At 36.3% G+C, this 26548-nt stretch overlaps 1 protein-coding gene and 1 pseudogene across 10 annotated transcripts in view; one reads left to right on the top strand and one right to left on the bottom strand.

Annotated features, from left to right (window-relative positions):
- TENM3 (teneurin transmembrane protein 3) overlaps positions 1-26548 on the bottom strand; it is a 1816466-nt gene that overhangs the window by 171404 nt on the left and 1618514 nt on the right. The window lies entirely within an intron of this gene.
- On the top strand, positions 2138-6333 carry LOC118916952 (T-complex protein 1 subunit zeta-like; annotated as a pseudogene).

Raw genomic sequence — 26548 nt, 5'->3', positions numbered from 1 at the left:
TTTCAAGTTAGAGAACTTTCTCCAAAGTTCCTAATACCATGCGTACGGCTGTCAAATCACACAGAACATGGACTTGTTTATCTCCCTCTCATTTCATATGAATTATCTCCATTCTTCTCTTTTTTTGTTATTGGATAACAGCTTTTTTTGATTATGCTTTTTTTTTTTAAAAGGTAACTTCTCTTGAATGGCAATAACTTCTCCTTAAAGAGATTCTGGTGTCTATGATTGCTGCTCCAAAGTGTACAGTTAATCTAAAATGTCAAGCACCCTAACCAAATTCAGTGGGTGGAAACAAATGTACATGGTATCTTTTGCTTGTTAAAATAATTCATCTTTTAATATACTTAATACTGGTAATGCCATAGACATATATCCTTTATGAAATTCTTAGTTTAGCATAATAATTTCTTACAGAAAAATAAATAAAGCTCATCTTTATACATGCATAGAAAACTGCTTAAAAATACCTTTAAAATGTCTCACTATATCAGGATGTCCTTCTACCCATTTAAAAACATTTTACCTGAGAGAGCAGGCAAAAAAAGGATGAAGTTGTCTTGATCTTGACAGTAAAGAGTTGTTGACATATAATCAATAAACACTTCTCTCCTCTCTCATTACCTAATGAGCATTTGATTTTAGTGCAATTAAATTTTATTGACTTTAAATAGAGTATATGATATGATATAAATAGAGCACATATTTGTTATATGGATAAAGACAGGCTGGAAGGCAACTAAAAGCTATTACTAGGTGATAAGAGGCCTGTAAAGAAAAAGAGAAGCAAATTGGATATTCCGAATAATGCAGAATTTGCTATGCTTTTTAGATAACATATTCTTTATCACAAAGAAAGCATCTGGTATAGAAGAAAGAACTAGAAAAGGATAAAGGAGACACAGGGTTTAGTGCTCATTTTATCTAATGAAATGTGACCACATATAAACCAACTAATTTCTGGGCCTCAGTTTTTCTCCTGCGTAAGAAAAAAAAATGGTGATGGTGGGGTTATGGTGGGCTCAAGCAATTTATTCTCAAGTTTTTAGCTTTAAAATTCTCTTTTAGGTACTACATAATATCTTTCTGGAAACCTATTAGCTTATTTATAAATAGTAAAACTTTAAGGTAATTAAAAAACCATCATATTATTGTAAGTTATACATATAAAACAGTTAAAGAACATATTGTAAAAAACTGCTTTATTTCAAATGTAAATATTATGAAACTTCCACCATATTAATTCAGGCCATAAATACCTACTGCATAATCTTGTTCTAAATATTAAAATTCATAATTTTGTTTGTAAGAAAAACCACTCTATATTACCTTATGTTATAATTAGGAACATCTTAAGGTACGCATAGTTCCAATCTTTTTATACCAATTTAAAATTTAAAATCAAAATCAAATTTCTCAGCTCCATACTCTAATCAAATGAGCTAACTGGGCAAATTTTCTTCAGATTTCAGTATTAAAATCGCTCATGAAAAGCAATGTAAAAAGCGGCATGCAATTTTCAACCTTAGTAAAACTGATCAGTTTTTTAAAAGTTATGATGCCAGTTACAATACATTTGTAATCCATTTTAGGAAAGAGGAGATGCAGACTACTTTATCTCAACCTTTTTCTGATTTTTGTTTTTTAAGTTATTTCAGTAACTTAAGGAAAAATGAGTGGCCAGAAACACCCAAAGTGTCCAACAACCTCGCCGATCTTGTCTGCCCCCAAATATTATAAGTTTGCCATTGATATTTTCCTTGCATATTATTCGATTATCATATTCATTACCTGTACTTTATTGAGTCCATATTGGCCATAAATGTCTTACACTGAAATGGAATCAAATCTCCTCCTAATCTGATTGTGGCAGAGATGTGTCTTATTCCAAACATAAAATACTAGGTACCTGCAGCCTACTTCAGGGGCTGGTAAGCATAACCCAAGCAACGATGTTCTCTGATTAAAAGTGAGGTCGAGTCAGAGTGTGAGCGGACACATGCATACTCGCTGAATTCCCTTCTCTGTCATTAGTACTTTGGGGATACTATTTGTGTGTGTGTTTATAACACTAAAAGCCTCTTCCCAATATATATTTTCTGCTGCTTTAATGACTGAGCACGAATGGGAAAGCGGGATGGCACCAAAAACAGGAGATATTATGAAAACCAACATCAATATGAGATCATGGACACGAAAGCGCTTTCTCTGTAAGTTGCAAAGCACTACACAAATGTGAGGTACTGTTATTGTTTGGGAGATTAACAATCAGTATGACGAACAGTATTTTCTAAGGCTTTGTCATGCATTTAAAAATAGTAGTGAGCCTGGAAGACTGCATCTTTCTATAGGATGCTCAGCGCCACTAGAAATCTTCCTCTCAATCAAAATAGAGGTTCAAAAGGAAAGTAAGGTATTCTTTCATAAGTCTTTTGATCTGTTATTTTTTAAGTTTATACATGTTTTAGTGCCAGTTTATTAAGATGTTCATAGAGAGGTAAGTGAGCACTGGTTTTACAGTGGAGATGAGTAAAGAGTAGTCTACACAGGCTGCCACAACAAAATACCACAGACAGTGACTTACGCGACAGAAATGTATTTCCTCTCAGTCTGGAGGCTGGAAGTCCCGGATCAAGGTCTGGGAGTCAGCTTCCGGGGAGGGTTCGCTTCCCAGCTTGTGGACACCTGCCTCCTCCCCGCACTCTGGTGTTGAGAAGCCGGCACTCTGGTTCCTGTGTTTTTAAGGATACTAATCCTACCGGATCAAGGTCTTACCCTTATCATCCCACTTAACCTTAGTTTCTTCTTTAGCCCTCCCATCTCCAAATACAGTCACATAGGTGTTAACGCTTCAAGGTATGAACTTTGGGGGAACCAAACATTTGGTCCATAACACCCGGGTTTAAGCTCCCTGTTTAAAGTTTAGTAACCGTGTAACTTGAGCAAATTAATTTCATATTCTAAATTCTCCAATTCCTCATCTGCTAACCGGGATAACAAACTCTCCTATACAGAAATGTTGTGAGGCATAAAAGAGATAAGGTATACTGAAGTACTTACATAAATGATGAAGTGCTATTTTAATGTAGGGTCTTATTTTCTAGATTTATCCCATTTATTCAAATAAAGCTATAAAAATTTTTTTTTACCATTTTTTTTTTTTTTTTTGTCAAAGATGTTTTGGTGTGACACCCATAAGATAATGTTTTCCTACAGGGAGGACTTTAAAAACACTCCATTGTCATTTCTAAATTTATAAAGGAAGATAAACACAAACTTATTTTTCAAAAGTATCTCAATGCTATTTAGAGTCCTGAGTTAGGATAATACACTAGTACAAAAGATGGAACGAAAGTATTATTGCATATTACAGGAAATGATTCCCTGTGTGCAGGCTGCCTGGCTAAAATTTGCTTCAATCTTATATAGTGAAATCATATATTAGGTATTGAATTTGTATTTTTTGCATTTCAAGCAACGCACTAGAAAATGATGCTCCCATCAAAACATTTGAAAATGTAAAGATGAATGAAACAACTACGTTTTATGGCATTTACTTTGAAAATCTGATTAAGATAGATGTCTTTAGCTCATAATTCTTCAATGTCACGTTGTCATAGCTCCCATCAGCAAGATGTTTTAAAGGCTTTCGATTAATATTGCATGCCAGACTGAAATTACATCCTTTGTCGTTTAGTTCTTAATGGTGCAAGTGATATCTATCAAGTAGTGTTTTATGAAGCATGTGTGATTTTTATTGCAGGCTGTTTTCACAAATCTTTTTCAGGTTTCAGGAAGACTGCTTAGGATTTACAATAAATATGCCCTTCTGTTGAAAATCATTATGATTCTTAAAAGGGAGGTGCAACTTATATTATCAGACTACTTATCAATAACAAAACCTACTTGAATCTGTTGCATTCCCATTTGCATAGGCTTGAGGATATTTGCTTTATCAAATATTTTTGTAAACCATTTTATTATCATAAATGCAAAATATGCACCAAACACATAGCTCACGAAGCATGCATTAGTAAGCATGTACGTTATCTGCCTAGCAAGAAAAATACATTGTATGTGGATATAGTGTGCACTATGTAATGAATGCTGATGGAGTGTTACAAAAGTATGTTTTATTGTTTAAATTTTAAAATGTGATTGTTTATTTTTAAGAGGAATCCAGTGTCCTGACATTAATTTCAAAAGTCTTGAAACTCAAACACATCAAATACAACTAATTTTCATTTTGTTCAAGACCAAGAGTAATAACAGAATCTTATATATAAATGAAGAGGACACAGTAAACATTTGTTAAAAAAAAAGGCAATTTGTGCATTTGATATATACATGTATTTCTTGCTTTGAATATAAACCAACATATTTATAGGTTGTGGCTCTACCTTTAACATGTTTTACTGTTTCAGTCTTGGTTCCTTTTAGCTATATAATTAGGGAGATAGATTCTAATTTCAAAGGGCTTTTTTTTGTTTTTAAAAAATCTATAATTCTATAGTATTTTAAGTGTGTGTATGTGTGTGTTTGTGTCCATACACATGCAAGTTTGAAGCTTTGGTTAATGCCTTTAACTCTCAAATGCTGTTAATGCTTTATCGCTTTGAACTTCGTAACATATGAATCTGCTCAGGCTTGGGACATTCTACACTGCAGATCTCCCCTTCTTTCTCTGCTGGGTCAGTTATGACGGCCATGACCTGAACCCCAGGGAGGAGGCGGCCTGAGCTGGCAGCATTAGCAGGTTTAACACCAGCACAGCCCGGGGGGCTGCACCACATGGTGAGAACCAGCCTGGGGAGTAAGGACATCACGAAGATGCTTGTTTCTGGTGCATGCGAGACATCAGCTTGACTACAGATGGCAACGCACTGCTTCAAAAAATGCAAATTCAATACCTAACGGTTTCCTTAATAGCTGAAGCAGAAACAGCCCAGGATAACATACCCAGTGATGGTACCCATCCAATGTCCTAATCACTGGAGAGCCGCTGAAACAGGCAGATCTCTAGATATCTGAGGGTCGTCATCCCAGAATAATAACGGAAGGATCTGAAGCTGCAAAGGAAAAGGCACTTCAGCTTTTGGAACAAGTCAAAGTAAGCAAAGGGACGGGCAGGGAAACGCTGAACAGATGTGGTCAGAACTTCCCTACATACTAATGCTCATGCTGAACTTCCGGATGTCTTAACAGAAGTCGTAGTGGAATCCATTTGGCCACTGCAAATCAAGATGAACCTACTGAACTCTTCAAGGTGGGGAGCATGGAGATAAAACATAAATCCGAAGCTGACACAAGCGTAATCAAAGGTCTTGTTCTGGACCACGGGGCACGGTACCCTCATATGAAAAAGTGTAGGGATACACACATCCTCACATACAACGTGTCTTAAAAATACGAGTGAATTCTGACTTTTCTTCTTTTTCTTTTTTTTTTTTTACAGTAGTGCAGAGCACAGAGAGACACTAATAGAAGCTAAAAGAAAATTCATTGAAGAAGCTTAAAAAATAATACAACTGAAAAAGTCTGTGGTGATTCAGGTAAAGGATTTGTTGTTATTAATCAAAAGGGAATTGAGCCCTCTTTCTTAGATGCTCTTGCCAAAGAAGGCACACTGGCTCTGCACAGAGCTACAGGGGGAAAAAGGGAGAGGCTGACTCTTGCTTGGGGTGGGACAGCTTTACATTCTTTTGATCACCTACATTCCGAATGTTTGGGACATGAAGGACTTGTCTGGAGTATACATTAGGAGAAGGGAAGTTCATCTTTATTGACAAATGTAACAGTTTTTACACTGTTAACATTACTGGTCAAAGGACCAAATAAGCATGCACTAACTCAAGTCAAAGATGCAAAAACGAGATGGCTTGAGGGCTGTTAAGAACACTATTGATGGTGGTTGTGTAGTTCAAGGTGTTAGTGTAGCGAAGCGGCAATGGCAGAAATCCTGATTAAATATAAGCCCCGGGTAAAGGGCAGGGCCCAGCTTAGAGGTCAAGCATTTGCTGATGCATCACTCATTATTCTAAGGTTCTTCCTCAGAACTCTGGTTTTGACCTTCAGCAAAGAGCAGATGAAGTGCAAGCAGATTATTCAGAATCAGGTCATCTTGGGAGTGTGGCCTTGAACACAGGTGAGGCACTGGTATAGCAGAAGAAGTAGGGGATCTGGGAAAACTATTGCATAAAGAAAGTGTCTCCACTCCTGCGCTGTGACTGCCACCAACATTGTGCTGGTTGGTGAGATTGTGGAAGTTGAAATATCTTCTCTAAAAGGTTGAATCGAAGCATTCCTTGTAGCATCTGAATCATGAAGACTACAGAGTGACAGAGCTATGGAATTTTTGTCCAAGCTTTAAATGATTTTCAGAGGAATTTTTGTTTCCATATGAAAAAAAGGAGAGAACACTGGTACTTATTCAAATTTTGAAGTTATGAAATTCTAGTTACAGTATTTTTTAAACTGCACTGAAATGTACAGATTTTTTATCCAGTGACGAGGGTGTTTTGCTCTACGTCAGTGATATAAAAATACAAGCTAGAGATAGTCATATGTTACATACTTTGTTATTAAATATTCCTTGACAGACAAAACAAAACCTACTGAAGACAAAACAACTGATCAAGAACATTATAAAGGATAATAGCAAGAGGCTTATTCTGGGATGGGTCTCCCCTGGTCCCCTATCTCCATAGTTGACATAAGATACACTGGCTACAACTCTCCTTAGTAGCTGTGGTCTTTAGGGACCTCGCAGACATGAGGCTTCTGCCAACTATGTGTCTATTATAAAGGAGAATAAAAATATTAACATTAAGATCGACATTCTTATCCAGCATTGCCCTGCATATTCATCTTGTTTGGATAATTGCACATTTAAAATTAGAGTCTACTTATCTGGTTTCAGACATCAGGGGATAATGCAGATGGAAAAGGTTTTTCAAATTCGAATTCCCCATGGCAGGTCACTGCAATTCTCATTAATTCTATAAGGAAGAGCTTGCCTCTCTTTCAATGTTTACTTGTATTTTTTTCTTTTTTTTTTTTTCTGTATGTGGTTCACTGAAGGAATGGCAGAGTTCACTTAAGAAACATTTTCTCCATTAGCTAGAATTGATTTTTAAAGCATTCCAACACGTCCATATCCAGTCTATAACAATTCCTTTAACCCCTGATCCTCAAAAATACCATGTGATTAATTTAAAAGTTAATGCTCTTCACTGGAAAAAAAAAGGAATTACATACTTTTCCTCTATTTTATGTTTCTTTGCAAGCTACCAGTAGTTTAATCAGTAATTCCAGAAAGGAGTGACAAAAAACCTAAAAGGGAGTTACTAAAAATCTAGGCTCAATGTAACTTCACGGATCCTGAATACAAAAGCAGGGTCACATGGGAGGAAGGAATCCACAAAGGAAAATTACATTCATTAAAGTTTATTAAACTCATTATGTGAATTGCACAATATATATCATTTTACTTAACTCTCACAGCCACTTTGACACTGTTAGCATTTATTCCTATTTTCAAAGAAAGGAAGAAAAGTTCTGAGAAATTGAGAACTCTGGAATTGGTCAGAGAATAGGACTCCAAAGCTTTCCACACTAATTTACACAGGAATAATTATTTTTGTCAGTTTTGTTTCAGGCATGTTGTCAAAAGAAAATGAAGAGGAAATGTTAACATACTATTGTAGAATAAAGAAATATGCCTTAGGGGACATGCTGGACCAGATGGACTTTACAGATGTATACAGAATATTCCCTCCAAAAGCAACAAAATGCACGTTCTTCTCCAGTACACATGGAACATTCCCCAGGAGAGTGCATATATTAGGTCACAAAACAAGTAAATTTGAGAAGATTTAAACTTCTCAATAACGTTAAGAAGATTGAAATTGTAACAACCATATTCTCTAACCACAATGGTATGAAACTAGAAATCACTGACAAGAAGACAACTGGAGAAACCACAGAAATGTGGAGGTTAAAAAACATGCTGCTGAACAACCCATCAGTCGGTGAAGAAAATAAATACCTAGAGACAATTGAAAATAGAAATATGACATTCCAAAATCTTTGGGATGCAGCAAAAGTAGGTCTGAGAGGGTTGACTATAGCTATACAGACTTACTTCAAGAAACAAAGAAAAATTACCAATAGACAATCTAACTTTACATCTAAAGGAGCTATAAAAAAAAAAAAAAGAACAGCAACCAAGACCCAAAGTCAGCAGAAGGAAGGAAATAACAGAGCTCAGAGTGGAAATAAATGTATTAGAGACTAAGAAAATATAGAAAAGATCAATGAAACTAAGAGCTGATTCTTTGAAAAGACAAGCAAAATTGACAAATCTTTAGCTAGATTAATCAAGAAAGAGCGGGCACTAATAAACAAAAGCAGAAATATAAATGGAGCAGATATAGCTGACACCATAGAAATACAAAGAATCATAAGAGAGTATTATAAACAATGATACGTCAACACTGGACAATGTAGAAGAAATGGATAAATTCCTAGAAGCATACAATCTCCCAAGACTGAATTGCGAAGAAATAGAAAACCTAAATAGACTTATTACTAGTAAGGGAATTGGCTCACTAATCAAAAACTTCCCAATAAACAAAATACCAGGACCAGATAGCTTCACCAGTGAATTCTATTGAACATTCAAGGAAGACTTAATATATGTCCTTCTCAAAGTGTTCCCAAAAATGGAAGATGAGGGAACACTTCCAAACTCCTTTTATGAGGTCAGCATAACCCCGATACCAAAACAAGACAAAGATGAAGGAAGGAACGAACAAAAGGAGGGAGGGATGGAGGGAAGAAGGGAGGAAGGAAGGAAATTATAGGCCAATATCATTGATAAAGATAGATGCAAAAATTGTCAACAAAATACTAGAAAACTGAATTCAGTAATATATGAAAAGAATCATACAAGATCAAGTGGGATTTATTCCGAAGATGCAAGTTCAACATCTGCAAATCAACGTGATACAAACATTTACAAAATGAAGGATAAAATTCATATGATCATCTCAATAGATGAAGAAAAAGCATTTGACAAAAATTCAACAGCCACTTATGATAAACACTCTCAGCAAAGTGGGTATACAGATGGAACATTATAAAGGCCATATAAGACAAACCCACAGCTAACATCATCGTCAGTGGTGAAAAGCTGAAAGCTTTCCTTCTAAGATTAAAAAACAAGACAAGAAGCCCCCATTTGCCATTTATTCCACATAGTATTGGAAGTCCTAGCCATATCAATTAGGCAATAAATAAATAAATAAATGGCATTCTAATTGAAAGGAAGAAGTAAAACTGTTATTACTTAAAGATGAAAGCATGCTATTTGTAGAAAACCCAAAAGATTCTACCAAAAAAACTGTTAGAACTAATAAATGAAATCACTGAAGTAGTAGGATACAAAATCAACATACAGAAATCTGTAGTATTTCTATACAGTAATAATGAGTTACCAGAAAGAGAAATTAAGAAAACAATCCCATTTACAACTACACCAAAAAGAATAAAATACCTAGGAGTGAATTTAACTAAGGAGGTGAAAGACCCAAACACTGAAAACTGAAAGACACTGAAGAAAGAAATTGAAGACGACACAAATAAATGGAGAAATAATCTGTGCTCATGGATTGGAAGACTTAATATTCTTAAAATTTCCATACTACTCAAAGCAACCTACAAATTCAATGCAATGCCTATGAAAATTCCCATGGCATTCACAGAGCTAGAACAAATACTTCTAAAGTTTGTATGGAACCACAGAAGACCTTGAATAGCTAAAGCAAACCTTAGAAAGAAGAACAAAGCTGGAGGTATCGTGCTAATGTCACCTAATTTCAAACTACAGTACAAAGCTATAGTAACCAGAACAATATGAGATTGGCATAAAGACACAGATCAATGGAATAGAATTGAGAGCCCAGAATTAAGCCCACACATATTATATCAACAATTAACTTATGACAATAGAGTCAAGGACATATAATGGAGAAAAGAATGATCTGCTCAAAAAATTGTGTTTGGAAAACTGGACAGCCCATGCAAAAGAATGAAACTTGATTACTATCTTTAACTACACACAAAAATTAACTAAAAACGGAGTTAAGACTTGAATGTAAGACCTTAAGCCATAATATTCTTAGAAGAAAATACAGGCAGTAAGCTCTCTGATACCAGTCTTAGCAATATTTTTCTGGGTCTGACTCCAAAGACAAGGGAAAAACAAGTGATAATAAATGGGATTATATTAAACTATAAATCTACACAGCAAAACAAACCATCATTGAAATGAAAAGGCAACCAACTGAATGGAAGGACATTTTTGCAAACCATATATCCTACAAGGGATTAATATCCAAAGTATGTAAAGAATTAAAACAACTCAACAACAAAAGAAACAAAGAATTAAAAAAACAGAAGCTCCTTTAGGTATTTTTCCAAAGAGGATAAGCACATGGCCAACAGGCACAAGAAAAGATGTTCAACATCACAAAATTATTAGGGAAATGCAAATTAAGACCACACTGAGATACTACATCACATCGGTTAGAATGGTTATCAAAAACACAAGAAATAACAAACGTTGAAGAGGATATGGAGAAAAGGGAACCCTTGTACACTGTTAGTGGGAATCTAAATTGGTACAGCCACTATGGGAAACAGTATGGAGATTTCTCAAAAAATTAAAAATAGAACTACCATACGATCCAGCAAGTTCACTTCTGAAATAACCTACAAATACAAAAATGCTGATTGAAAGTGATATATGCACCCCTAAATTCATTGCAGCATTATTTTACAACAGCCAGGAAGTGGAAACCATTTAAACGCCCATTGATATCTGAAGGGATAAAAAAGATGTGGTACTACTTTTTTTTTTCTTAATGACAGAGTAGAATAGTATTTTGCCATAAAAAAGAATGAAATATCACCATTTGTGACAACATGGATGGACCTGGAAGGTATTATGCCAAGTGAAATAAAATTAGATAGAGAAAGACAAATACTAATGATTTCATGAAAATGTGGAATATAAAAACAAAACGAAAACAAATTCATGGATAAGAAAACAGATTGGTGGTGACCAGAGGGGATGGGGAGTGGGAGGTAGGCAGAATGGGTGATGTTGATGTTGATGGGTGACACTCAGTTTTAGTGGGGATCAATTTGTAGTGCACACAGATGTCCAATCATACTGTTGGACACCTGAAACTTACATAATGGTACATATCAATTTCACCCTAGTTAAAATAAGTACTGTAGAAATTCAATTTTAAATTGAAGAAATGCTTATTTTATTTTGAGTCTAAGGTGCAAGTGCCACCTAGTAAAGGTCAGAGACCATTGGGAGGCGATAACAGAAGCATTATTTTATTATAGGGAAAGTGCACTGCATTTTAAATGGGGAACACAGATGAAAAAATAATTTGGATGTTAATGTCCCGTTTTATAAAGAATATTAACATTTTTAGTATGTGGGCAATGTTTTGTCTCATGGTTTAGTATTCTGAAACCAGTTCATCTCTTTCTCATATTAAGAAACAAAAATATGTTAGGCAAAGAAAAAAAGTCTCTAAAAGTGATAATTAAAAAAATACAAGATCCCAGATATTACTCCTTTTCTTCTTATCTTTATAACACATCTTGGGGTTTCGCAGGTTATTTTATAAACTCACAATAGTTGCTAAGGTAAGCACAAAATATTTTTCCTAACATTCTTAAGGAATTACTAGAGTTATCAAATCAAACAGTCTTACAAAGCACAAGCCTACAGGCTCATCTTTGATTATCACTACAATTTACAGACAAATATTTGTGACAGCATTATTAGAAGTTCATGGTTTTGGGTTTATAAAGAACCATTAACTCTTTATTGTCTTACTTGGATCATAAACTGCCATGTTTATATTTTTGTGAGGGCATCTAAATAGGGCCGATTTCATATATTCAAAACAAAATAATATCTGCTTCCCCTATAATTTATTTCTTATGTATATGCTACAGTACAGGTAATTGACTTGTTTAATCTTACACGTTATAAAAACAAGAATATTAGGAAAAGAATAAAAACAGAATGTATATCAACATGTTTAGTAATCGGCTTCTTTATGTCAATGCAATTAGAGGTAGTACACTTTAAATACATAATTTGACTTAAAAAATATTATCTGAATTCAAATGGCAAAGACAGATGCAATTAAATGATTATTCAGGCAAATTAGAAGGTATTCTAACAAAGAAAGCTAATTAACTTTCAAACAATGAAGAGTTCGAAATCCAAGTCATACACAACACATTACTGCACACAAAGAAATGAAAAGTGACCTCAGAAACACTCTTTAAATTAAAAAAACGGACCACACGTAATTAGCAACCAAGGCTGAATTAAATCGGGTTTAGCAGTAAACATTTTGCCCTGGCACTGCAGGAAAGCTGGTAAGTTGGTTGAATAGGCTGTGATGTCTGCCATGCCTTCATTCATGCTTGTTGCTCACAAAGACCAGCATCAGGTAAACAGTTTCTGATTTCAAGGCAAGTCAGAAATATGAAGATTTATAACGGGGCGGATCTAATGGAGCTGTCAAAAAGGAAAGTTACACTCACAATGAAACGGTCACATCACTATCGAGTTTCCATCCTGATTGAAAAAAGAAAAATTCTTTGTGAAGAACCGTGCAAATGTTATTGGTAAAAAAATGACTCACAGTAAAAGAGGAAAGAAAAACAGGGCTGGAAGGGCTATTCCTTCCAAGACTTAGAGCTGAGGTCAGAGGTAATGTGGTACACAAGGAGGCAGTGGATTTAGTATACTGCCTCCTTCTAAGGGCTTTAGGCCCTTTTATTTAGAATACAGAAGAGTCAGAATGAGACAAAAGACAAGGAAAGCACCTAACTTCCAAAATAGCATTACACTACATTATTAATAGTGTCACAGTAGAAGAAATGACAGCCCTCCAATGAGTACCTTTGTCTCCACTAACTTTAATTAAACTCCCTAGACTTTAAAGTGAATCTGAACGTCTTTTTAAACAGGAAAAAAAACCCAACTCATCAAGACTGATTAAGATTTGATTTCTGTCCTCTAATGGTCCTCAAATATAGTTACATCCTACTTGAAGGAACCGAAATAATAGCAAACACAAACCTCAGCTTCACGCCACTTTCTCAAAAGAACCAAGATTTAAGGCGCTGTCCCTCTGCCTGTTCACAGGTAAGTTAGTTTCCAGTGTCTCTTCCTTTGCAGGAGGCACGGATCCATTAATTTTGAAATGAAAATTACAACAAAAGTATACTACAGTGAATGTTTCAATGAACTTTCTTTATACCAGAGCACTGTGACAACTTTCTTGAAAGTAAACTCATGCGATTTTAAAAGACTGGTGTAAAGTATGGTCCCTGAAAATTCATCTAGATAGCATACCCATACTGGTGGGAAAAAGAGAAGTTTTCAAATCTGTGGACCTAATTACAAAAAGTCCATTGTAGCCAATGTAATGTCAGTACTCTTATCCTAAAACACCTAAAAGGAAGACATATTTCTCGTCTTCTCCAAGTCTGGGGCATTTTCAATCTGCTCCAAACTAAATTCCTCCTCCTACTCTTATATACCCTGCCCACCCCATCTCCTCTTCCCAACCATTCCACTTTTCCACTAAAATCACCATTTTCTACTCAAAAGTTTGGTGACATTTTGGCTCTTACTTTTTTAATCCTTGATTAATTATCAACAAGTCTGTTTTTGGTTTATTCAAAAAGTATCACGGTTATGTAGCATCCCCTGGATTCCCACTGCATTGCCCCATCTAGACATTTTTATTAAATTAAAAATCCTTGTCTGTGGAGTAGGTATAAACTCTGTGGAAAATTGTATGCTGACCCCTTTGCCTACTGGCTCTCTCCCATCTATCCTGCATACAACTGACAACTTGACTTCATAAATTTATTCTTCTTGAATCAACAATGGTTCGTTGCTGCCAAGCCACAAGTCCAAACTTCATTTACCCAAAAACATGCACATGAAGATACAGAAGGAGAGGCAGGTGAAGGAGAGGAGGAGAAGGCCTAAAGGAGCTTCTGCTATTTTTGGAGACAGGACCTACATACCTCCAACAGGTGGAACACGAATCTTAGGCAAGTGCAATAAAGAAAAAAAAAATTCAAACTCTAGAAGGAATGTGACTAAGGAAACATTTGCTTTGTGCTGGGGTTAGCTTGGAAAGCTGAAAGCATGGGCTAATCTTTACCTAACTTTGAAGAGAGAAGCAAAGATTTAGAAAAGTCAGAGTGGTGGTCATCAAGGTTGTGGCGATGAGGAGGGACGCTGGTCTGGAAAGCAAATTAAGAGAGAGAGTTCTGGGCAAAGTGGAGACAGTCAACGACTTTAAGCTCCAAGCGGAAGAACGTGTACTTGGTTTGGTAGGTCATGTAGAGGCTGCACGGAAGGGATTTGTTATGAAAAAAGATGTCTGCGTTAGAGTAACCCAGGTGCTCTTGTGGCAGGGATTTGGCTGTGAGGTGATGACCATCTTAAATGTGGGAGCTGAGTACACTCACTTGGTGATTGTTCATTCATTCATTTCATATATATTTATGGAGCACTTAGCACAGCATGAGGGACATACTTGTTAAACAAATAAATCAGGTTTTAACTAGGTTGCTAATGGCCTAGAAATGTTTACATATTAGGGTATTTTGGTGAGATAGTTTATAGGTTGCTGAGTATTTGAGGAATCGTAAAGATAGTTGAAACTGGAATAAAGAAATGCTATTATTTATGTGCGTGGTAACCATAGTCATTAATGTTAAAACATATTCCCCAATTTTACATAATTTCTTCCAATTTATTACATTTTCTATGCTATTAATATAGTAGATCTACTTAATGATGGTTCCAATGATACTTCTGAAGTTATTCCAGTTCTCTGTGTAACCTACTAAGTAGTCAGAAATTCCTGTTAGATGTTTATCCCTCCAATACAGCAATATAGAAGGGGTCTTTATTCAAACCCCTAATATTTTTAGATGCCTTCTGGGTTGACTCCCATCCAATTCTAATGAGTAGGCACAGTTTTCTCCTTCACTGATTCATTCATTAGTTCATACAACACATATTCATTTAACTCCTACAGTATTTCAGGCACTCGCCAGGTACTAGTAATTCAACCATCAGTTAGATACTTTTCCTGACTTTTAAGAGCGTCTACTGTGTCTGAGCACCCCCCACCCCCAGTTTGTTTTTTCTACTCTATTATTATATTGCCTTTCCGCTCATAGGTATACAAACACACAGAGATCAAATATTATCTGGTAAATAATCTCAAAGATGAAATATGCTAAATTCTGAAAGGTTCACACAAGGGGGTTTTTGTGATAATGCTTGAATTGTCTGGAGGAATGTACCATCAGGCAGAGAAGCCTTTAGTTCAACCGGAAGAGGCAAAGCATGAAGGTGAGACAGAACCCAGTGAGGCAGTACTTCAGGTTGGTTAGCGCTGGGCAGGGCAGGGGAAAGAAAGTGACATAGGAAATGAAGTCGGAAAGATGGGAAGAAAAGGATTGTGATGGGCCTGGCCTTGTGTATCAGCTACAGAATTCACATACTGCAGCAGCCACAGGAAGGTACTGAAAGGTTTTAAGTAAATGAAGAAGGTCAGAGATGCATCACATGGTGATAACTCTGGCGGCGGCATGGAGGATGGATAGGTGGGTGTTGTGTCTGGGTGAGTGGCGGGTGATAGGAATCAGCAGATATTGGCAGTACAGTATTGCATATATAAACAAAAGCCCTGGCAATGTGGATAACGTGACATAGGGTCAGATTCAAGAGATAATTAAGAGGTAGAATAAATTACCTTTAGCAACAGATTAAATTAAGGGTAGGGTAAAAAGAGAGGGATGTACACAGAATTTTCAAAATGTCTTCAGAAATGTCTTTCATCTTTTAAAATTACTTAAAATCATGGCAACTCAGCATTAACCCTCTTTGGTTCTCACCACTCTAATCATTCTGGAAATCTACATGGGTTGGCTTATAATTCTGTTAAATTGTAGTTATTGAGAAGTTTTCTCACCAGAGCATTTCAGGGTGTGTATTGTCTCTCCTTTTGAACTGCGAAGTCTATCTTTGTCTGTAACTCTACAGTACTGAGTGAAAACAATACGTATGTCTAGTTCTTTTCATTTTTATCTGACATTCGAGGTGCTTTTTCACACAAGCTTTTTCACATTAAAAACATGTACTGAAGCAGAAAGAAAAAGACACAGGTTGGGAGAAAGAAATTTGGTAGCGGATGGGGAACTGAACCTGATTTCTTAAAACAGTGCTTATGATGTGGCAGGGTGAAGAGAATACAAAGCTAAACAAATATTCTACTGAATAAATACCAAAATCTTGTACAGAGGATTTTCTTAAAATTGTCTGAAATACAAGCCCGAGTGCACTCTTATTCGAAGCTGATTTCTCCTTATGGTGATGTTTTATTCACATCTTAAAAATGAAAGCAATTGGACATACTCTAACTCTTCCGGAGAATGTTCAATTCTTGGACATAAAGGATAAAAAGAAAGGAAAGCACAGAAAATGACTATTTTTCAACTTGGAACCTTACTCTTTAATTGATTACTATTCATGTTTAGAGATGAGAATTTTAGGGTAGCCCCTTCCTAAGAATATCCATGTTAAATTCTTCCATTTATTTCTTCCTTTCATACAGTGGTCTAGAAAGGATTTGCTATTTTTCTAAGACAGATGACTTTAATTTATTTTAATTTCCTGAAATAGAGAAGCATGATATCCCATCAGTGCTTTGTAGAATATTTAAAATAAATGGAAGTATACATGTATACTTTCTATTTACGCAAATTAAGAAAATTATGAAGGCAGAGATAAGCTGCAAATTAAGCTGTTTTTTGGGTATTGTATGATTTGATTTATGTAAAGTTCAAAAAAGAATGAACTAATTTATGGTTTTAGAAGTCAAGGTAATGGTTTATCTTTCAGAAGTAGAAGTGGGCACAAAAGTGAGTTCTGTATGAAATACGAGGGCCATGTTTTACTTCTTAGGGTGCTGGTTACATGGGTGTGTTCACTTTTTAAAATTCATTGAACTTCATATAATTTATGTACTTTATGTAGAATGTTAGAGGTCAATAAAATCTTTTTAAATAGCCTTATTTGATGTTGATCTTGCAGGAAAGAAACTGGGGAGTCGTAAAGAGGAATTAGGAAGGTATGTTGATAATTTAATTTTGAAAATTATGAAGACAGAGATGAAGCATTTTATATATATAAACTATACGTCTGTTGCCACCTGTTTTTGTAAATAAAGTTTCAAAGGAGCCCAGCCACGTGCATTCGTTTGCTTTTGCACAATAACAATGGACTTCAGCATTTGCCACCTTGTGACCCACCAAAAACCTAAAAATACATACTCTCTGGCCCTTTAAGAAAAAGTTGCCAACTAGTTTTTTTTAACTGAAAATTTTGAGACAACTGTAGACTCACATGTGGTTTTAAGAAATAACACAGTGAGATCCAAGTACCCTTTACTCAGTCCCCCCCAATGGTGACATCTCGCAAAATTCACACCAGGATATTGACACTGATACAAATCCACCTTTCTTATTCAGATTTCCCAGTTTCACTTGTATTTCTGGTGTGTGTGTGTATTTTTTCTATACAATTTTACATGTCTATACTAACTAGTTTTAGACATACACTTATTAATTGCTTCCTCAATAAGAAGGGCTTTTTCTTATCCTTTGTTTAGAAGGTAAAAATTGTGGTATTAAAATAAAAAAAGTGTAAAGTTCACGTCAGCTTCAAGTTTAGCAGAAGTTGGGGAGATAACCAGATTTAAGGCCTATCTGTAAAGTCATTTTAAAAAAAGGAAACATATGCTCATGGATGTGAGCAAAATAAACTGTTTTATATCTGTAACTGCATTGTAAAAATTTTCATTTTTGAAGTACGTTTTTTTGGGACACTTACACACTTCCTACCAAAACCTGGGGGGCCGGAAGGGGGTGTGCACAAGCAGTGGCAGGGCAGGGGAAGAGAAAAAGAAGGAGAGGTAACTGAATTTTAGTTGTATTAATAAGTTAATCTGTCACTTAATATTGAAACTTTATCTACATGTCATTTAAAATTATTATCAGAAAGGCAAAGATAATAAATTTTAGAGTATGTTTGAGTTAAAATATACCATAGCACCTGTAAGTGGTGCAATGAAATGCTTTCATATTTTAAACAATTCTTTATATAGTGCTCAGGAAAATCCAGTTGCCTAAAGATGTTTCCTTTATTTCTAAAGCAAGGAACAAATAAGGCAGAAGTTTCATAAATACAATTTAGTAGAGATGGTAATAAATAAATGCACGAAGGAAATGCATACCAAATGAAAACAATCCATAAGTAAATCCTTCCTAGGAGTAGCCTTTCTGGAATAAAGTGGAGAATAAATTAGTGAATGAATAAATAAATAATAAATAATAAAGTTGTGGTAAATTGCAACTCTGCTGTTGAAATCCACATTAGCGAAATCAATTTGACGTGACTAGTCATTTTACAAGACTGAAAAAAGGCATATAGAAGAACATAAATTTCTAGCCTCACATAACCAAAGTAAATCGTCAAGTTGTAATAAAAAAATTGTGAGATTTGGGATTAAATTGTGAGAAAGCATTTTGAGTCATAAATGGAGAAGGCAGCATGTTCAAGAATTAAGTCTTATTGTCAATTAAAATACTTTTCTGTGCTTGAAATGAAATGGGAGATACTTGGAGCAAGAGGCCTTCAAGAAGAATTCATTTTAGTTGTTTGTCATGTAGTTAATCTATTTATTTTTACTCCTAAACAATGAAAATACATGTTTTCCACTCTAAAAATAGGTGGAAATAAACAAGGACCGATGTGACAAGAACTGCTTAAGTGCAATTGTCTCAGTGATGTATGAAATATGAATCTCAATATTTTTCCTTATTATAAATATAATATTACAACATTTGGGAATATCTGGAAGTAAGCTATAAATAAACTTTCTTTTAAATATTCAATCACAGGAAATTCAATTCTGATAGAACACTTCAGAACTCCCTTTCTTAGATCTGTCTCTCTAGTACCCATCTCAAATTTGTGAGAAAAATCTTCAGAATTTTAACAGATACACTGCTTTGAAGTCATAAATATTGGTGGCATTCATTCAATGTGGGAAATCAGGCTGAAACACAAGTATACTTGATGTTCAATGTTTCTTTTCACTTTTATTATCTCCCCATCATTTCTTTTTATAAACAGCTCTCTCTGATGGTGTCACACAGAATTTTCATCAGGTGATGCCCTCCTAAAAATAGGATTGTGAAACTTGGTTGCCTTGTCAAAAAGCTCACTTGGGTGTTTATTCAGAAGAAAATACTCGAAAACTTGTCAAAACTTTTTATAGAAACTTATTCAAAATTAATATTTTAAATGGATCTGATAAATTTATATTGTCAATAACAGACACCTATTTAGTTCAGAGAGTGTATGCACATATTTATTACTGGCTATCTTCCAAAAGGTCTCATTATTCAGGGGAGTCCCCCTACTCAAAGCTCAACAATACTGAGATTCAAAAAACAAAGCAATGTCTTTGGAGTCTGGTCAACTTGGGTTTGGATTTCTGAGTCTCACTGTCCTAATGTAGAAAATGTGGATCGACAGCTAGTACCTCTGGAGGCTCAGGGAGAATGAAATGTGATGAAATAGTATTTGGCACAATTTATAATTGATAATAGATGATCAATGAAAAACTAGTTTTTTACTATTGTTTGACCTGACCATAATCAGCAAAGCCATGACCTAGCACAGAGAAGGATTATAGGAAGCCCTCATGACCCCCCCCACTGCTACTCCTTTCATGCCCACCCTAGACGTGTGACCTTAATATATATGGCACTCTTGGTCCACAAAACGCTCTAAACATTTCTTAAAACCCTGAATCAGACAGTTGCCAACAATGAATTTGAGTCAATATGTGAATTTCAGCTTTTTATCAAACCTAGGGGCAACTATTTCTATACTCTCTTATAAGCACTAAAAGAACTTTCTTTAACCTAAGTACTTCGACTGTTGTGCTTTCTACTTAACTCTAAATAGAAACGATTGATCAGTTTGGTAAAATCTAGGAAGAGTCCCAGGTCACTGACAATAGGTGCACCCATCTGCAAATAGAAAGGTTTCTCAACACTGACCGTCATTAAGGTCAATTCTATTATTATTATTGTTATTATTCAAGGGTACCATGTTTCTGAAGGTACTTCTCATTAAATGGAGACGTGTGCTCAAGATTACCACAATGGTGCTGTAGTAAAGTGACTTGGTGCACAAAAGTATTATACTGTTATCTTTGGCATTTAAATATATGCTCCTTCAGACTGACAGCTACTTATGTGTGGCTGCAAAGACCAATTTGACAGATAAGCAACTGTCTTTACAACAACATTCTCATTTTAAGACGCATCTTTGGTTTGTGGCTGTTTATAAAATATGCTGTTGTGTGCAAATCTGCCACTCGCTCCAGAGTCAGTCCAAAGTCCGCTTTAGAACGGTCCTGTCATTCCTAATTGCTGTGCACCAGAATGTTCTTTGGTTTTTGTTTCATTGCAATTTATAATTATGTTGCATTGTTTGAAGTTCTGCAGGCTTGTGTGTTAATTATATACATGGGGGAAAAATACACATCTTAAAATGCTCATGCCAGTGGTTTCTTATACAGTTATTTTTCAGTGGAAATGTATATTGTCTAGAACCTAGATCATATTATCAAAATGTGTCACCATGAAAATCTAACTCAAGTAACTAGAATTCTTGCTCTAACCTTCAAATTTTAAAAGAGAACAAAATGCAGAGAAAACAAAATATGATTTATGTATAGTAAAGCCTGTGCTTGAGATAATACAGATTACAGATTGCTCTTCATAGCCTATACCTTTACCTTTCTACGACAGTTAAGAGGCACAATAGTTATTATTTATTGAGTATTTACTATAGCCACTGTCTTTTACACATGTTTGTTTGGAGCTGTTTGTATAAAATGGTAGATTTTGAAATCTTGCACTTAGAGAAGAATCACCCCCCTAAATAATCTTGCCATCTCTGATATTGTATTCTAGCCTGTCTGTTCCTACACCTAACAACAATGAAAGTGCACAGTATTCTCGCAATGTGACTCAGGACAAGTACACCCTTTGTTATTGAACGCAAACTACCATTTGTTCACTGGCCTTCCCTAAACGTTTAAATCATTTAGAACCACCACTGGTGTGGATTTGAACCACTTCCTAGTTGACTGATGTTTGACAAGTTAATAACCTCTCTCGGTCTTACTTTCTTACATATTCTCAGACATTAAAATGATTTAATATATAACAAGTGCCTGCAACACACCAAATGGTCATTCTCTTTCTTCCTAAACTCCTTACAAATCTGCTTCTTTTTTCCTGCGTTTTCTCTAATGTGGTATATGGCATTTTATCTTAACCAACATTACCCAAGTTAGAAATCTCAGAGCAATCTTTGGTTTTTCCCCCTCCGTTCATAACCTTTGCCCAGCCAAATGTAATCACTATCCTAGGCCACTCAGTTCTGCCCTAAGAGATCTCTCTTGAATTTTATTGCTCCCCTTTCTCCCTACTGCCATTGGCTGAATTGAGACATTCATCACCTTTTGCCTCAATTATGGCAATGGTTTAACTTATCTCCATGCCTCCAGGCCAGCACTGTCCAAAAGAAATATGAGATATTTATGGTATATATATAATATATAACATATAGAATTATATATAATACACAGATGTGTATTTAATATATAATATATAAAATTATATACATAATTTTATATTTCCTATATAATTTTAGGTTTTCTAGTAGTTAAAGAAAGCAAAAGAAACAGGTGGAGTTAATTTTAATTATACATACTGCCTGACCCAATATATGCCACTTGCACTTTCTCTACCCAGTAAAATCCAACTTCCTCTTCAAGGCAGAGCTCAAACCTCAACTCTCCTGAGGACATGTCCAGAAAGATGCAAATACCCTAGACTCCAATGGTCTCCCTGACTTCCTAACTAGCAGCTGTCTAATTTATTTGCCCCCCCCACCCCCACAATTACAAAATGATGCTGACTGTTTTCCCAGCAGCACTGTGAGCGATACTGCCTGCTTCAGCCGGGCCCTCTCTGTGGCTCAGTAATATTTTTGTTTTCTCCTGACTTCCTGTCACATTCCTTAAAGTAGCTGCTCTAAGCTTTTCCTAAATCTTCCAATCTAATCACTCGTGCATCACGCTCAGGAAATGACTCTGGCATCTTACTTTTCTAAGATGTGAGCCCTTGCGTCTGAGTCCTCATATTTTCCTTCCTGTGTATCTCAGACTCTCACAATATGTGCTTATACATTTTTATTACATATGTTTTTATTGAGTCATAAATAATGCACAATCAAGCACACGGATCTTGAGTGTTCAGTTCAATGAATTCGCCAATCATGTACACCCCTCTAACTACCACCCCAAACAAGATTTAAGCATTTCCTTCCCCCAGAAAGTTCCTTTGTGTCCCTTCCCAGGTAACTCCTGTCCATCTCCCCACCCTCCTCCAGGCAAGCCCTCTTTGAGTTTGTCTTTACACATGTATTTTGGGTGTGTTCCTGGGTTTTATAAATTCATGTGACTGGCGTAATACAGATGCACTCTTTCACGTCTGGCTTCTGCTTCACATGGTGCTTCTGAGCTGCATCCGTAGTGTTGTGAGGAGCGGTGTTGGTTCTTCTTCATTGTTCGGTAGTGTTCCATTGTGTGAATACACCACCACCTAGTCTGCTGATGGACATTAGAGATGTTTCCAGTTTTAGGTTATTGGTAATGTGGCTGCTAAAAACATTTTTGTATAAGCCTTTTTTGATACATATCTTCATATCTTTTTGGTAAATATCTAAGAGTGCTATTACTGGGCCATAGGGTAGACGTTCAAGTTTGTAAACAGCGGGTCAAGCAGTCTTGCAAGGTGTATGGGACTAAATCCTCACCAGCGGTGTATGAGAGTCCCACCGCTTCACATCCTTCCCCATATTTGATGTCATCAGACTCCTTGATTTTAGTGGTGGAAGATTTCCGACTTTCTCGATCTTACGTTACTCCCCAGTTCCAAAGAAAAGGCAGCCCTGGTCTTACTTACTTTTGCTCTTGACCTGAGCTTGCCCAGCCTCCTTTCAGACACCTTCTCATTAATTACTCCCTCTCTTCTGCTGCCTCTGCTCTTCCTTCTCCCTGGGTCCTTGCCTTCCAACTCACTGCTTTGTGCTTAAAATACGGTGACGGGTGAGGGCCAGTCAAAGTGATCAGTGATGGATGTTCCTGCAGCGGCCATGTGAGCGCGACGGCGGCTTCTCTGAGCGGGACAGTGAAGCGGTGGTGAAAGTGGAATGTTCTCTGCAGGCAGAGCTGCCAGGATTTGCCGATGAATTAGATGAACATCAGTTCCCACAACTAGAGCTCTGCCCTCTTTCCTCTGCTTACTTCTAAAACCCACTTGGACAATATCGGATTCGTACCTTTCCCTTAAAAACCGACTCTCCAGCCCTTCTAGTTCTTTTGATTCAATGCATTGTCTCAAGTGCCAGGTACTGTTCTAGGAATTTATGACTCGGCTGTTCTAGGTTACTTCTATGAACAAAACGGAGTAAATCTTTTCTTGAGAATTACATTCTGTGGGGGGTAGACAGTGAATACTAAATATAATCACAAAGTAAATTATCTGGTGATTTAGTAGGCAAAAAGTGCCTTAGAAAAAAAAAGTTGCGTAGGGGGGACTCCAGACGGTGGAGCCCTTTTAGACATGACATCAGGGTAAGCCTCGCTGAGCAAAGACAATGGAGATGAGAGAGCAGAACAGTAAGAAATCAGCTGAAGGACTAACTAGTACAAAGGAATGCCTCGTATATACTCCGGGACAGGAAGGAGGTAACATGGCTGAAGTATACGAGCTGTACCGCGGCTGAGTACAACCCAGCTCTCCAGGGGCCAGAGGAGAGGGTCAGAGACAACAGCAGCCAGATCACCTGGGACCTTGGAAGCCACTACTAACGAGCTTTCACTCTTGAGTAAAATACCGAGTTAGTGGAGAGTTTTGAGGAGATAAGTGGCACAATCTAACTTATATTTTAGAAGGATCCCTCCGGCCACTGTACTGAGAATGGACGGGGAAGAGGTGTCCTGAGTGACAGCTGCAAGAACCAGAGAGAAATCTGCAGAAACCCAGCGGACCGATGATAGGAGGCTAAGCTACCATGTTAGCAGTAGAGATGTTGGTTGCTGGATTCTGAACATTTTTGGACAATAGAGCCAAAATTTAATAAGCAAGTCGTTCTAGCACATGCATAAAGTAAACACATCTTTAAAAGCAAGCTCCGCCTTGAGCTTTACTACCGAAATTTAGGTTTCAAGGGCAGAGACCAGATCATGTTTCCTAGTTAACTCTTTATTTAAGAATTATAAAAATTTTATTTCCCTTTCTACTTACACTTTGTTGTATGAAGAAATATATGCTTCATTTCTTTCATAAGTTTTTAGGGAAACAAAGCCTTCATCAAAGTAAAGAGGAATATGGTCTAAGTCATAAAATATGTCACTGTATACACAAATAAATTTAATCTTGAATGTAGTGAAATACTACAGAAAAGAACAGCATCTAGGTAAGTTGTTTATCACACATCTACCAAAAAGAGAATTTTTAAATTGACATCCACTGCTTGAGAAAATAGCTTTAGATGCACACTTCGTTAGTTGTGCAGATATGAAAACGTATTCCAAACAGAATATATCTTTGCAAATCTGTATCGAGAGTCCATCCTAGGCTAACCCCCGTTTTACGAAGTGCAAGAGCTCGCAGGATAGCCGCGCAGTTTGCCAATTGGACACCGGACTTTCTTGTCCGGGAGGAAGAATCCGTAAACCTAACAGTACTGTGATCTATTTTGGAAGTAGTCAAGATTTTGACAGATGTGAAAATCCCACACTGTTCTCTCTCTCCCTTCTTTCCTTCTTAAAGATTTTCATAGAAAATCACTTGTCCAGCGTCTGCTGTGGAAGAGCGAACGTTGTGCACACCGCCCTAGCTCTGCTCATTCCCCGGGCCATCGGTTATGCCAAGTTAAGGTTTAATTCCAGGGTGGCAAAAAGCTATGAAGCCAGCAACCCTGAGGAAACCTTCAACAGATCAAAGCCTTTGATTAGGATCCACAATGCATGGCAATTGTATCTCTGGCAACACTATGAAGTCATGTAACACACTGAAAATCTGTTCGTGTTTCTGAATTCGTTTTTCACCGACTCCATGTACGAATGGATGTGGAAACATCTTTGACTCAGCAATGTAAGTGACAAAACATACATGTACCAGGGCCAAGGAAAACAAGCCCTGGGGTATCTCAGCACCCATCCCAGGCATACCTAATTGGTAGCAGAGCTTATTCTCAGAGGCATGATGAAATGTGAGAAAGCCACCCCGTCTGACCCTTTATACAGCATTTCAGAAGCACCACCGTCAAATGAGGAATGCTTTCAGTGACAATAGTGTACAAAGTCAATGAGGCCCTTTGATCAGAGTGGTGGAACTAGGTAACTAAATCCTCTACAAGCTATGGAAATATGCAATAATGAAGGGGCCCTTCAAAGTTTACTTCAACAGGTGGCCTTAAGTTGAAAAAGAAGATAGACATATTTAACAGATGTGAAAATCCCCCTATTCTGTCTCTCCCTTCCTTCTTAAAGAATGCCAAGAAGAATTTTCTTTAAAACAGAATACTAGATATCTAATCCATTTACGTACACAAGCAGGAAATGTTTTCTGAGTGTTTTACTTAATAGAGTAATCTGGATGCTTAAAATGGTACTAGAAAAATAATACTGTGATATAAGACAGAAAGTTTGAAAACATAAATGACAAGTGGTATGAAGGACAATGATTCCAAAGGTACATAATACTGTAAAAATTGTTTCCTGAGATGCTTGGTTTTTGACTTCTCTTTAAAAAATTCTATTGTTTAAAAAATTCTATTGTTGAGGAACCAATATAGATGCAAGAGTATATCATAGCCTCAGAGAAGAATTGAAATGGCTGCTTCTGGATAATAATTATACAAATTTCAACTACAGAAAATTCTTGATTGTGATAATCAGGTGTGGATTTGATTAAAAGTCACATATAATTTAGTCTATAGCTTCAATCTTCACAGCCAATGCACCTATTATCTGAGAAAAATGAACTGATTTATTACTTTCTCAGCTTTTTTGGTTTTATTATCTTAGATGTTAAAAAATAAAGTCTAGACAGTAGGATAAATAAGAAAAGTAGGTGGTAATCAAGATTATGATTTCATCAGGAATATCTTATAATTCAGTCCTATTCTTTTAGGGTATGCACTTTATAAATTGGGTAATACAGTGTCTTTACCAATGATAGAACTGCACAT

Source organism: Manis pentadactyla, chromosome 7 (assembly GCF_030020395.1).
Source record: "Manis pentadactyla isolate mManPen7 chromosome 7, mManPen7.hap1, whole genome shotgun sequence".
Classification (NCBI taxonomy): domain Eukaryota; kingdom Metazoa; phylum Chordata; class Mammalia; order Pholidota; family Manidae; genus Manis; species Manis pentadactyla.
Note: the sequence above shows the minus strand (reverse complement) of the source record. Positions and strands in the feature narration are given on the sequence as shown.